The sequence below is a fragment of the Xenopus laevis genome, chromosome 7S (genome assembly GCF_017654675.1).
Source record: "Xenopus laevis strain J_2021 chromosome 7S, Xenopus_laevis_v10.1, whole genome shotgun sequence".
Classification (NCBI taxonomy): domain Eukaryota; kingdom Metazoa; phylum Chordata; class Amphibia; order Anura; family Pipidae; genus Xenopus; species Xenopus laevis.
The window spans coordinates 86,429,060-86,444,630 of NC_054384.1; the positions used below are offsets into that span (position 1 = coordinate 86,429,060).

At 40.9% G+C, this 15,571-nt stretch overlaps 1 protein-coding gene across 1 annotated transcript in view; it reads right to left on the reverse strand.

The window, feature by feature from the left end:
• gpr153.S (G protein-coupled receptor 153 S homeolog) overlaps positions 1-14,933 on the reverse strand; it is a 67,786-nt gene extending 52,853 nt beyond the window's left edge. The window contains exon 1 of the mRNA XM_018227965.2: positions 14,329-14,933. The gene's annotated coding sequence lies outside the window, so the exon portion shown is untranslated. The remainder of the gene's footprint in view (positions 1-14,328) is intronic.
• Between the last annotated feature and the right edge of the window lie 638 nt (positions 14,934-15,571).

Below are 15,571 nucleotides of genomic sequence, written 5' to 3' on the forward strand. Positions count from 1 at the left end.
CATTATGGACTGGAGAGGTGACAGTCTCTGGAGAGGGAGGCCAATTAAAAGAGAGTTACAGTAGTCTAGACGCGATATGATGAGAGAGTGAATAAGAATTTTGGCAGCGTCTTGGGTGATAAATGATCGTATTTTGGATATGTTCCTTAGGTGGAAGTGACATGATTTAATAAGTGACTGGATATGAGGAGTGAATGACAGGGCAGAATCTAGGATAACCCCAAGGCACCGGGCCTGGGGAGAGGGGGTGATAGTGGAATTGTTAACTATGATGGATACTTCGGGGATGCTACTGGTGTTTCTTGGAGGAAAGAGAACCATTTCAGTTTTAGAGAGGTTTAATTTAAGGTAGCGTTGCGACATCCAGGTAGAGATAGCGGACAGGCAGGAGGAGACGCGAGTTAGGAGTTCTGGGTTGAGATCAGGAGATGAGAGATAGATCTGAGTATCGTCAGCATAGAGGTGGTAGTGGAAACCATACGAATTTATTAATTTGCCAAGGGAGGAAGTATAGAGGGAGAATAGTAATGGTCCCAGGACAGAGCCTTGAGGAACTCCAACAGAAAGAGGTAGGGGAGAAGATGGATGGCACTCGGATCGCTTCATTTTCCGAAGTCGCCGAAGTTTCCTCATGAGGCAACTTGGAAAATTAAGCGCTCAGAGTGCCATCCCAACTGCGATTTAGATTCTAGCCTGGGAGAGAAGGCATTATGTGGGGATTAGTCGCCTGAAAAAGAGGTGATTTGTTGCTGGACAACTGAATCTCCCCGAATCTCCACGTGTGTCTCTGCCCTAAAGACAAGAACAAACAGGACAATATTTGGACTCCAAATCAGGGTATGTATGTACCTTTGCTTTTTAAATTCCTAACACACCAATTGAAATGTTTAGATCATGAGCATATGATTTACCAAATCCACAAACGGGATTCAGCCTTTTTCAGCAGGATTCGGATACAGCTGGATCCAAGTATCTGGCCGAACTGATTGCATATGCAAATTAGGGTTTGTATCAGGGTTGGTATTGTGCCATATTTTTTCTTATCTTTTATGATGTATTTAGGATCCCAAAACAGTGGATTCAGTGCATTCACAACAAAATGTTGCCCAGGGGCGCAAGTGTTCCCTCCATCAGTCCAAGTTTTCCTGCCTGATGGTGGTCTTCAGTGCAGTCAGAATATGCATTAAAGTAGGTTTATTTCATTTAAGCATGTAATTATATCTGCACTTAAACTCTATGTTTATAAACTGCATCTGGAAAAGTTTAACATACATACAAACACGTCAAATTTGGCACCAGAAGCCCTAATGCGACTGAGAATGTTTGACAACAAAAATAGATTAAGGATCCCTATGAAGCAATTCACTGCAACTCAAGCTCATGTGAGAATGCTTACAGTATTATATCATACACCCAAACGGATTTCACGTTTTTTTTCTTTATATGCAATTATTTTTTCAGAGAAGGTCCTGGATTCCTCTATAGATTATCACACTGGTCCCCTCCTAAATTTAATAGTTATCATAAAATCATATAGTGGAAATGAAAGGCCTAATGGGAATTCACCTTGACTGAAGGGGCTTACAAGAGCTGGGGCAATCTTCTGCTACTTTGGCACCCTCTGTGTGCTGCCAGTATGTGCTTTCATTTGGCAATTCTATTAATTTACTTCTGCTTTCCTTGTTTGAGGAAAGTCTGTTCTTCAATACGGCTACCTGATACATGCCTGGACTTCCAGCTTCTAGACCATTGTCTATCATGAAGAGTTTGTTTTTTCTCCATGTTGGCTCTCAGGCCCGGACCGGCAATCTATGGGTTCTGGCAAATGCCAGAGGGGCTGCTGTAAGTTGCCTATTTATTGGGCTGGTGGGGGCTGTTTGGGCTTCTGTGTACCTGAAATGCCAGGGCATATTTTGATTCACAGTCCAGGCCTGTTGGCTCTCATTCCTCTTCATTCCTCTCCTTCACCAGCTTAAAGGGGACCTGTCACCCCAAAAAAACATTCCAAATCCTATTTTATCACATTAGTCAAGCAAAATTAACTTTAATTACACTATACAGGTATAGGATCCCTTATCCGGAAACCAGATATCCAGAAAGCTCCAAATTATGGAATGGCTGTCTCCCATAGACTCCTTTTTATCCAAATAATCCAATTTTTTAAAAATGATTTCCTTTTTCTCCATAATAATAAAACAGTAGCTTTATACTTGATCCAAACTAAGATATAATTAATCGTTATTGGTAGCAAAACTAGCCCATTGGGTTTATTTAATGTTTAAATGATTTTCTAGTAGACTTAAGGCATGAAGACCCAAATTACGGAAAGATCCATTATCCGGAAAAACCCAGGTCCCAAGCATTCTGGATAACAGGTCCCATACCTGTATAAATTATTTGAATCTTTTTTCCTTCAGTCTGGGAATTCATAATTATAGCAAGCACTGTTATTAAGACAAGCCTTGCATCATCTCAGAATCTTATTTGTGCACCAGAATGGGGGACCTGATGTCCATTTCCTTGCCCTGGCTACACAATTAAACAGTAAAGAGAGAGGGGGAATGTGTGGAGAGCAGAGCAGTGACATCTAGGAAGTGCTGAATGGAAAGTGAAAGTAATTGTTAGCCCCGCCTAGTGGCATAGAGGCGGGGCAGACAATATTTAATTGACATCTGAGATTTTTAAATGAGCTTACAACAGCTATGAACGCTTTAATAAAAAATAGAAATTGGATTTCATGTTTAATTTGAAAAGGACTTTTATTATACAGATTTTTGTGTCTGGATGACAGGTCCACTTTAACTCTCTGTCTACAAGTGAGGACACATCAGAGTAGTCTTTTACCAGCCATTAGTTCCAAGTACCTGGTAACACCTACCCTGGTTGGAGGTAAACATTTCTTACAGTCCAGATATTTGCAACATGGCTTTCCTTAGTAACTTGAGTACTGTTATCATTCATGCCTACTTTTATATTAGCACAGATGCTGGAACAAACATTCATCCAAACATTCATCCACTATATTTGAAACACAGACCCACATTACTCCATATAGCCAGGGATCAGTCTGCTCTCTCCTCTGCTAATTCTATATTTTGGCTTCCCACCTCCTAAATGTCCAGTCTGGCTTCCTAAGGTATGCAGTAAGTCTTCTATCCAACAGGCCCAGGACCTAATTTCGGGAGGTTCAAGTGGATTGTTGTAACTCTCTTCTCTCTCTGTATTTTTCTTACATGGCCTTGATTTAATCAAGAACCTGCAATTTTTCTGCATAATGGAAAGGACTTTTATTTTTATTTTTTTTATATAGTTTATCGAATAATTTCCTATTTCTCTAAACAGCTTTCCTTATTTTTTTTATTTGGACACAGGGGCTAATTCAGTAACACAGGTAATAAACTACACTTGCACAGTTGCCCACAGCTACCAGTGAGATCTATGCTTTTATTTTCTTGCTATTGGTTGTCATATCATTGGTTGCCAATGGTAACAGCACTTGTGTACTTTGCACCTATGTTTAAAAAAAAAACATAATATCCTAACTTTGGATACACCATATGTTTCACTCCAGACTACATATTATTTAACAAATATAATTACAACCTTTTCTGAACAATGTCTCAGATTTGATAGTGTCATGGAAACAGAATCAGGTACTGGCAATTATTTGATGCCTTTCACAACAGAGACCCAGACTATTTGCAAAATAATTAACCGAGAGGCTGCAATTAACTTCCTTCTAGACAGCTTCCCAGTATGTATTACAATAGACATACGAGTTGTTTAAAGAACTCGGCACTGACAGAATAGTAGATAGTTATTCAGATCAACACCGAAGTTCCCCTTTGTTTATCTGTATAAATCTACAGCAACAGGAGTCAGAACATCCATTCACAGCACAACCCATTGCATGACAGAAATACAATAAAGGGACATTAGCCTAATAGAGAGCTTTAACGTACACAAGAATTCATACATCTCTGTCTTCAGAATGCAACCTATGATAAAATACACAAGGTAACCCATTTTTCACTTGCTGCATGTTAGGGCCAAACGAAAAACATTAAGTCACAAATCAGCACTGCAGAAGCATATTGTATTGGCCTGGAATTTTTTTTCTCGCATTGCATTGTTGTACAGTACAGTGTATGTACAAGAGGTCCTTTGCACTCAACCCATTATCAATATTTTTAGGACATTGAGAAATTATATTGGCCTGGATTTTTTATTTCTCACATTTTTGTACAGTACTGTGTATGTTTAGCAAACGGGAAAGGAATATATATATATATATATATATATATATATATATATATAACAGCGTGTATGGGCCTCACACCCTGAGTTTAGTGGAGACCTGGGTGCTTATGCAAAGATAATCAATAGTAAAAATAGTGATGGCACTTGCAGGATTTGTACACAAAAGACAATGAGGATGAAAAGCACAATGGTGCCTGAGTTGGCCTACATAAGGGTAACAACATCCAGGGACCTGGTGTTATAACCAGAGGGCTGTTTTATTACAGTTTTTATTATTGTTTTGAACAATACTATGTGGGAATGTGGGAAGGGTCTGTGATCACTTAGCCTCTCTTTGGCTATATATGGCGAGTTCTTTCACTGCACTGTGTTTCCTTGATAAAGGTTCCTGTGTCGGACTGAAACTTCGGATCAATAAACTTTTTTGGTTTTCATCCTCATTGCCTTTTGTGTACAAATCCTGCGAGTGCCATCACTATTTTTGCTATATATCCATCCAGTTGAAACTTTGCACTCTGAGCCAGTCTTATGTTGATGAGGGTGCAGTGTCAAAATAATTTACACAGTTCCAATATTAGTGAACCAACATTATTTATTCATCAAAAAATTTGATGAATAAATAATGTTGGTTCACTAATACTGGAGTGCGGATCCTTCTGAACTGTGTGTGTATATATATATATATATATATATATATACACTAATACTGGAGTGCGGATCCTTCTGAACTGTGTGTGTATATATATATATATATATATATATATATATGTATATGTATATGTATGTGTATATGTATATGTATATGTATATGTATGTGTATGTGTATGTGTATATGTATGTGTATATATATGTATGTGTATTTGCTAAACATGCCCTGTACTGTACAACAAAAATATAAAATTATATATAGACAAATACAAGAGGTCCTAGGCATTCAACCCATTATTAATATTTTTAGGACATTGAGACATTGTATTGGGCTGGAATTTTTTTCTCATATTGCATGGTTGTACAGTACAATGTATGTTTAGCAAACGCGAAAGGAGTGTGTGTGTGTGTGTGTGTGTGTGCGTGCGTGCACACACACGAGGACACCGGCACTCTCAAAAAGGTAATCACTGGTGCCTGAGTGCAGTCCACAATAGCAATTAACACAGTTCGATAGAAGGTAGCCGCACTCACAGGATTTATGGCAAAAAATATAAATTTATTGCAGGCACAAACGAACGTTTCAGCTGTATCTGTATTTAAGAAAGGCTGCTTGATACAGCCGAAACGTTAGTTTGTGCCTGCAATAAATTATATATTTTTACCATAAGTCCTGTGAGTGCGGCTACCTTCCATCCAACTATATATACTGCAGAGTTTATATTATGTTTATTTTCCCCCATAGAAAGGAATGCATGAGTCAAACAAATCAAAGGATTCGCAGACCCACAAGTAAAATAAGAGTGGATACAGGGCACTACTAACGGTCTGTTGATACAATGTTGGTATATACCAGACTTATAGGTCACTCATACTAACTGTTACATACTGGCGCTCACACATCACCTTTCCTCAAATGGAATGACCCATAAAACAGGGACCACATATTTGTAAGCTGAACATAAGAGGAGCACCTTCCAGGATGATGGCACACAGGGATATTTAGAGCATTTTACAGCTTTGCGGGCTTGAAATTGCTCAAGTCATTTTAAATTGGAAAACACCCAGTGCTGTCAGGTAACAGGCTTTGCATATACAGGTATGGGACCTATTATCCAGAATGCTCGGGACCTGTGGTGTTCTGGAGAACAGATATTTCCATAATTTGGATCTTCATGCCTTATATCTACTAGAAACTCATGTATACCTTAAATAAACCCAACATGCTGGTTTTGCTTCCAATAAGAATTAATTATTTCTTAGTTGGGATCATGTACAAGCTACGGTTTTATTTTTACAGAGAAAAAGGAAATCATTTTTAAAAATATGAATTATTTCTGGATAACGGGTTTCCGAATAACGGATCCCATACCAGTAATAATACTACCAGCTATGCTGTACGTTTTGCTGAGAATTTATGCAGTAAAAAAGGGACCTATAAAATAGTCTTATTAACTACAGGTATGGGATTCATTATCCCAAAAGCCATCCGAATTAGAGGAAGGTCATCTCCCATTGACTCCATTGTAATCAAATAATTCAAATTCGAATGATTTAATTTTTTCTGAATGACAATAAAACAATACCTTGTACTTGATCCTAAATAAGAGTGATGAGGAGATTTGTTAGCCACGATAAATTTGCACTACTGCGGGCAACAAATCTCCTGAAAATGTTTCTCCACCAGCAATAACTGAAATCGCAAAACCTTTTTTGCCACAGGCGATTAAAGTTGCAGCTTCAGTTTCAAGTGATTTCAGTTTCCTTTTCTGAAAATTGGCTGAAGTTGCCTCACGAGGAAGCTTTGTGAAGCGTAGATTTTACCAGGTATTTCACAGGTATTTTCATCTGTCGTCCGCAGTCGTGCAAATTTATCGAAGGCGTCAAATCTCCCTGTTGCCCATGGCCCTAGGACATACTGTAATTAATACTTATTGGAGGCAAAAGGATTTATTTATAGTTTGAATTATTTTTAGCAGATTTCAGTTATGGAGATTCAAATGACAGAAAACCTCAGGTTTATGGATAACAGGTTCCATACGTGTACTAAGAAAGAAAATGAAAGTACTTCTTTGGAAGCATACAAGGTTAATACATTTAGTTTTATTTTCACTTTAGTGACTTAATCATTCATGCAGCTCCTGGGAATAATCCCATTTGCTGTGTACATCAGACACACATCTCACGGCTGCCCCCATTCTGTCACCGATTTCGAATGAGAAATGCGTCTCCGTTCATGGTCGAAGTGCAAGAATATTTGCGTAGAAAAGGAGACGGGCGCTTGTGCATTTCAGGAGCCAATTTGCATGCCCATCGCTTGCCCCAGAAAACTCTCCCTGTTCATGGTCAGCTCCCAGCGCATTCATGTCAATGCTTGTAAGGCTTACATCCTACCTGATCACTTTATATCACAAACAATTTTTCGACCCGATCCTAACCCGCACCCGGCCCGGCTTTCATTCAATTTGGGAACAATTTGTTAAAAGGCAATTACACACACCTGTGTCCAACATAAGCAAATAAACAGGGCTGGCACTGAAAGTATATTTTGTTGATTATTTTTATTTTATAAATGATTATGTTCTTCGTTAATTTTCTCTTATAAAGAATGTTTCATTGTTTTGTTTGTACCCTCAACCCTTACTAACCGTGTACTTTAATTTGAAGCAGCCTGGGTGTTTTTTCTTGGTAAAGGAACTGATATCACCCTGCTGGATAATCTTGTCATGGATGGCACATTCTATTAATGCCTTTAATAGGAGCTTGGATGATTTTTAACATCCAAGGATAAGATAAGGGATGCACCGAATGCAGGATTTGGTTCGCGATTCCGACTTTTTTAGCAGGATTCGGCCGAATCCTTCTGCCGGGCTGATATTAATCCTAATTTGCATAAGAAAATTAGGGACGGAGAGGGAAATCATGTGACTTTTTGTCACAAAACAAGGAAGTAAAAAATGTTTCCCCTTCCCGCCCCTAATTTGCATATGCAAATTAGGTTTTGGTTCGGTATTCGGCCGAATCCTTCTCAAAGGATTCGCGGGTTCGGCCGAATTCAAAATTCAAAACTATCCCTTTATAATATCTACAGTCAGTAAGTAAAGGTAGCAGTATTTACAGTATATACAACAATCACAAACTATAGGTGTGTTTTTATGAAAGCTGCACAATGCAAATGAGCATTTAGTAATGTTAAGGGTTGTTTCCCCTCATATGGCCTGACATGCAGTGTGGCAGCTGTTGACATTAAATGCATAATTGAGCCATAATTAGGAAAGTAACTTCAAAACATAATTAAGACCAAAGAGCGTAGGAGAACTACTGCCAGTTAGGACCCAAATGCCATAATTTTTGTATTTCTCAGACGTCCCCTGTTCTTCAGTGGCTTTATGTATAAAAGGTGAGGGTCGCAATTGTGATGTGTCCATACCTAGTTAATAGGATAACTGGACCGCCCAACTGGCGGATTTGATTCCAGTACAGGTGAAGCTGATCTATTTTAGCAGGGCTCAGGTTTGGCCGAATCGAACAGTCTGGCTGAACTGAAAACGAACTTACTAATCGGCACATTTAGGCAATCAAGTTTATCTTCACTATTCCTCTCTCAGCATCTGTTTCTCCTCATTCTGACTTCATTCAGGAGTTGGGTGTCAGATGAATGATCCAATATATCTTATCAGATGAGATAGTTCCCCTATAGCACATAAGAAATCAGTGTCCAGCAGGGACATCGATTCATTCATGCTGCAGACTGTACTGTTACTGTGCAGCCGTGCAATATGGATTCAAATACATTGCGCTTTATTCATGTTGAGTAATTGTATCCACTTTTATTGAAGTAAAGCTATTGACATAATTTCACTCTTAACTCCCAATCAAGGATCAACAGAGGTGTATTCCCCAGCTCTCTTTTCCCTTGTATTTGATTTTAGGGGCATAAAGTTCAATGGGTAACAGTAGAGTTCACTCTACCTTTTGATAAATCACTCCTTCATTATCACAATTTATTTGTACCTTCTGCTCAGTGGCACAAAGCAATAAAGATGTGGCTGGCTGTGAGTGAAAAGAAAAGGTTTATTTAATAATAAAGGCAACATGTTAAATTACATTTTATGGAGGAAACCCCCAAGGTGCACGACTCACCGCACATTTCAATAAAAGCTCATGAACATGGGTGTTTACTACATGGTGAATAAATCATAAAATGGTAATAGTATTCCTTTGACAGAACAGAACAGTTATTATCCTTTATTTATATTGCACTAATATATGCTGCAGCGTTTACAGAGATTATACATCATTCACATCAGTCCCTGCGCCAGCAGAGCTTACGATTGATCACAATATTTAAAACAACAACGTTAAGTTTATCCAGTAAACCTAAATTTTGAATTCTGACATCTATACAGGTCCAGATTTGTAGGAAGGCCACAAAGGCCTGTGCCTAGGGTGGCAGAAATTCAGGGGCAGCATGCCGCCCAGCCGCATTAAAGTCAGTTGCGCATGCGCAATTTCGCATATTTAAGATATGCATATATATGCGCATGACAAGGGAGGGGGATGCGGACGGGGAGAGAGACGAGGAGGGGGAAGCAGAAGGGGAGGCCAAGGGGAAGCAGAAGGGGAGAGAGACGCGAAGGGGGAAGCAGAAGGGGAGGCAGAGGGGAAGGGGAGAGAGACGCAGAGGGGGAAGTGGAAGAGGAGGCAGAGGAGAGAGACGCGGAGGGGGAAGTGGAAGAGGAGGCAGAGGAGAGAGACGCGGAGGGGGAAGTGGAAGAGGAGGCAGAGGAGAGACACGCGGAGGGGGAAGTGGAAGAGGAGGCATAGGGGAAGGGGAGAGAGACGCGGAGGGGGAAGTGGAAGAGGAGGCAGAGGAGAGAGACGCGGAGGGGGAAGTGGAAGAGGAGGCAGAGGGGAAAGGGAGAGAGACACGGAGGGGGAAGTGGAAGAGGAGGCAGAGAGGAAGGGGAGAGAGACGAGGATGCAGAGGGGGAAGCAGAAGAGGAATGGACGGAGAGGGAGAGATGAGCAGAGACGGCCTAGGGGCGCCTGGTTTGTAAATCCGGGCCTGTATCTATACAAATTGTTAACATCTTAAAGGTTGCAGCACACTCTAGGCAAAAGTTCTAGCACAAACTTTGCATGTTCTACCCCTGGAGGCCACTGTTTCACTGCCGTCTATGGATAATATTCATCTGCTTACTCTAATGAGGGACAGTATGGCAGTTCCCGCTTATTATAATTGATTAAATATGCAAATACATAACTATTAAAAACAAAAGGAATGTTACAGCAATTAGACATATGAAGTATTTCCTTTTTAAATAGGGTTGCTTCTAGGAAGAATCCATAATGCAGGGCTGCACGGCTTTCAGCTTAGGACTGCCATGCACATTTGAGCAGAAATTTAAAGGGCAAGTCTGCTACATTAGAAACGTCGGCAACCTAAACCCCCCCCTTCTTTTCTTGTTTCTGTACCCCTCCCCAGAAAATAACATATAGCTTTTTTTTTTCTTTTTAAATAGCAATTTCTTACAAACCTCCCCATAAAGGATGACAGTCTCCTAGCAACAATGCATGGAGGGCAATGGGAAAGTGCCCCGAGCACACTAGAACCAGCCTGCATTCCAAGCTCTGTCAATTAATGTTACAACAAATTTATATAATACCATAGCGTGAAGAGAGCTCTAATGAGAAACGCAATAAACAGGGGGGATTGGTATCCCTGAAGCTCTTCCTTTTTATTAGTGTCCCCGCTGATCAGGAGGTCTGATTATCTCATAAGAGCAAATTAAACACTACTGTGACCCTGAATGGTTTTAAACAATCCCCCCCCCAAGACTTTTAATATACATTACATTAGAGTGGGGGCTCAGAAGGTATAAAGGAGCCCCATGAAACCCTAATTAACGAGCAATTTCAATATATATTGGTAAAATAGAACATCCTCTGGATATTTTGGGGGCCCTAAAATGTATTCGCTGCGGGGCCCAGTAACATCCAGTTACTCCACTGCTTCTTCTTTTCAATTAATTTAGGTTTGCATTTTTAATTAAGGAAAAGCAGTAGAACAGCAAGAGGTCCCTGATGGATAGGAAGTAAAACTACGGTTCTTTGCTGTGACCCAGTGAATGTGAGTGAAGGCACAGTGTACTTTTTAGAACATACTTGATATTAAACAATCCTGCCCTAAAGCATTGCACAGAGATTGCCTGCCGTGCCCATCTGGCCACACATTACAGGTTCCCTACGACTCTAATCAGCCAGCACGGAGTTATGGATGCCCCCAGCAGAACCAGATCAACGATTACTACGGACAGTCAATGTCCCACCGATGTGTGCGCTGAAGCATCACAAAGTATAAGCACACAGCACTGGCTACTGTCACATTCACGGTCTCTGGCCATGAATGGGGATCAGTGTGGCAATGTGTTTTACCCCAGTAACACAACCAACAACACTCTGCCTCCCACCTCCTCATGACTTAGAAAACCAAACCGGGTTAGGGTGAGATGGGCTAAAAGGAGCCAAAAAGCAATAACATGCAAAGTGAAGCCTTCTGAAATGAAATATTATGGGAGCAGACATGCAAAACACTCTTTATGTCCCATTGGCCAACTCTGCATCCAGAATGAGAGTTACATAACCCAGAACATTTTGCAAGAGGTTTCATTGAGTCTAATAGAGCACCAGCAGGAGCCTTCGTGTACAGTAAAGCAGTGCCATCTTGGCTTGTACCAAGTAAAAAGAAAGGGTGCCCTGGCAGAGTGGCTTATTCCTGGAATAAAACTGTAGTGGAGCTTAGTGTTGGACTGGGATGCCAGGGGCCCACCAGAAAGCCTTAGACCATGAGCCCACTTTCCAAACGATTCTTCCACCTTTCTTCACTCAACCTCTTTATTCTCCTAGTCTTTTATTAATACTACATTCTGTTCTTTTATTTTTAACCCCCTCAAAGAAATAGGGAACGGCCATGAAATAGACCAAAAGTTAAGAACAAGACGGCCCACTGACACCTGCACCCCTGGTATCCCGGTGGGCCAGTCCGACACTGGTGGAGCTGCAACGTGGCTTTTTCTAACTGACCTTTATAGTGCAGGAGTACTCTGCCCATCTGACTGGCCGTCGTCATACGTTACATTTACCCACCCAGCCTCAGAATTAAGCTGAAATTCACTGTCCACCTGGCCAGTTCTTGTTTGTAAAAAGTCTCAGCAGGAATACTGTGTCTGCCTCCAGACAGTAGGAAATAGCCATTACCTGGTCTCTATCTGTTTGTATAAAGTAGGAGTAATGTGCCAGCCTGGCATCTGTCTTTTAATAGAACACTGTTATAGATAAACCAGTAAATAACATCACCGGTATGGAGTCTTCTTTGGTTTGGTTTAAAGATCATATACAGTATCTTGCCAGCCAGGCCACTGTTCGTTTGACTAAAGCAGGAGTGATGTGCCAGCCTGGTGTTTATTATAACAAATCAGGACTATGAATGTGCCAGCCTGGCGTTTATTATAACAAATCAGGAGTATGAATGTACCAGCCTGGTGTTTATTATAACAAATCAGGACTATGAATGTGCCAGCCTGGTGTTTATTATAACAAATCAGGACTATGAATGTGCCAGCCTGGCGTTTATTATAACAAATCAGGAGTATGAATGTGACAGCCTGGTGTTTATTATAACAAATCAGGATTATGAATGTGCCAGCCTGGTGTTTATTATAACAAATCAGGAGTATGAATGTGCCAGCCTGGTGTTTATTATAACAAATCAGGATTATGAATGTGCCAGCCTGGTGTTTATTATAACAAATCAGGATTATGAATGTGCCAGCCTGGTGTTTATTATAACAAAATAACAAATCAGGAGTATGAATGTGCCAGCCTGGTGTTTATTATAACAAAATAACAAATCAGGAGTATGAATGTACCAGCCTGGTGTTTATTATAACAAAATAACAAATCAGGATTATGAATGTGCCAGCCTGGTGTTTATTATAACAAATCAGGAGTATGAATGTGCCAGCCTGGTGTTTATTATAACAAAATAACAAATCAGGAGTATGAATGTGCGAGCCTGGTGTTTATTATAACAAAATAACAAATCAGGAGTATGAATGTACCAGCCTGGTGTTTATTATAACAAATCAGGAGTATGAATGTGCCAGCCTGGTGTTTATTATAACAAAATAACAAATCAGGAGTATGAATGTACCAGCCTGGTGTTTATTATAACAAATCAGGAGTATGAATGTGCCAGCCTGGTGTTTATTATAACAAAATAACAAATCAGGAGTATGAATGTGCGAGCCTGGTGTTTATTATAACAAATCAGGAGTATGAATGTACCAGCCTGGTGTTTATTATAACAAATCAGGAGTATGAATGTACCAGCCTGGTGTTTATTATAACAAAATAACAAATCAGGAGTATGAATGTGCGAGCCTGGTGTTTATTATAACAAATCAGGAGTATGAATGTACCAGCCTGGTGTTTATTATAACAAATCAGGAGTATGAATGTGCCAGCCTGGTGTTTATTATAACAAAATAACAAATCAGGAGTATGAATGTGCGAGCCTGGTGTTTATTATAACAAAATAACAAATCAGGAGTATGAATGTACCAGCCTGGTGTTTATTATAACAAATCAGGAGTATGAATGTGCGAGCCTGGTGTTTATTATAACAAATCAGGAGTATGAATGTACCAGCCTGGTGTTTATTATAACAAATCAGGAGTATGAATGTACCAGCCTGGTGTTTATTATAACAAATCAGGAGTATGAATGTACCAGCCTGGTGTTTATTATAACAAATCAGGAGTATGAATGTACCAGCCTGGTGTTTATTATAACAAATCAGGAGTATGAATGTACCAGCCTGGTGTTTATTATAACAAATCAGGAGTATGAATGTACCAGCCTGGTGTTTATTATAACAAATCAGGAGTATGAATGTACCAGCCTGGCGTTTATTATAACAAATCAGGAGTATGAATGTACCAGCCTGGCGTTTATTATAACAAATCAGGAGTATGAATGTACCAGCCTGGTGTTTATTATAACAAATCAGGAGTATGAATGTACCAGCCTGGTGTTTATTATAACAAAATAACAAATCAGGAGTATGAATGTGCGAGCCTGGTGTTTATTATAACAAATCAGGAGTATGAATGTACCAGCCTGGTGTTTATTATAACAAAATAAATCAGGAGTATGAATGTACCAGCCTGGTGTTTATTATAACAAAATAACAAATCAGGAGTATGAATGTGTGGCCTCAGTGTATGGATGAAGGAAGGTGCCATTAAGTAGTGAATAATAAGTCATGAGATAGGGTGAGATATCAGAGGTGCCATGTTTGCTATAAATTCAGCACATGGGCCGGTCCGAGCCAAACAAATGAAGCGATGGATTTACCTGCTGGTCGATGCGATATGGGTCGTCTCCCTTTGATCTCATGGGAATTCCTCTGATTAAAACAGGATGCCCCGGGCAGGAAACGACAGGACCAGATTAATAACTGTCCCCCAGCTCGATCTCATGGTTTCCGCTCGTTCCAAATCAAAATCCCGACTGTGGGTTCCAAGCGATCCCTCTCCGCGGGGTGACCATGAGCCCCACCAGTAAAACATAGTTCCTCAGAGGCGGCCCCCAGCGATATCCTGGAAGAGCGGCCCCCCAGCCCGGGCTGAACAATAAGCGCTACCGCTCCATGACTCCCGCTCTCACTGGTCTATTCCATCAGCAGCGGCAGCAGAGGGGCGCTCGCCTTTTGTACAGCGAGTGAGCAGAGCGCATGCCCGGCACTGAGAGCGGGACACAAGCCCCAGCCAAGTGGACAATGTAGCCACAAAAAGTGGCAGCGCACAAATAAAGAACTGGGCGCAGAGTTGAGTTGTAACTGGTTTATACAGGGGAGGGTTAGCTGGGCTATTATTGCGCAGCCCTGGTCCTATAGCAGGGAAAGAATAGCGAGAGGCGCAATTATGCGCTGACACCTCACAAATGAACTGCAGCAGTCTCGGTTACACACATAGGTCCATAAAGAAACGCGCCAAATGCTTCTGCACTATGGGACGGGACTAGGGTCAATAAAGCTGCCCATAGACGCAAAGATGACTTCCCCATCTCCCGACCTGCCACTAACCATTCCGATCAAATAAAGTAGTTAAAGAACAGACCAGCCGATGTTCTGGCCCTGACAGCAATTGTACGATATCTATGTCTGACCGCAGCTAGTGACAGTCTCCCACTGATATCATAGATCGGCAATACATGCAGAGATATTACCAGCAGCAGACAGAAATCTTTTAACCTGTCCAATCGACCAAACGACCGATGTCAGGACTCTCCACACACGGTCCGAAAATAATAATAACCCATAAATAATGGCCCATAATAACCAGTGTCCCTGATCTGCCTTCTCTTACCTTCCACTGGCTAAAATGAAAATCGCCTAGGGGCAGGGACTCGGATTGCTTCGTTTTCTGAAATCGGCCATATAATTTCCTCACAAACATTTTGGGGCGACTTTGGCAAACTAAACGCTCCGAGTGCCTGCCCCCAGGCGATTTTCATTTTAGCCGTGAAAGGCAGGGGAAGGCATATCGGGGAGATTAGTTGCCTGGCAACTAATCTCCCAGAATCTGCCCGTGTGGCC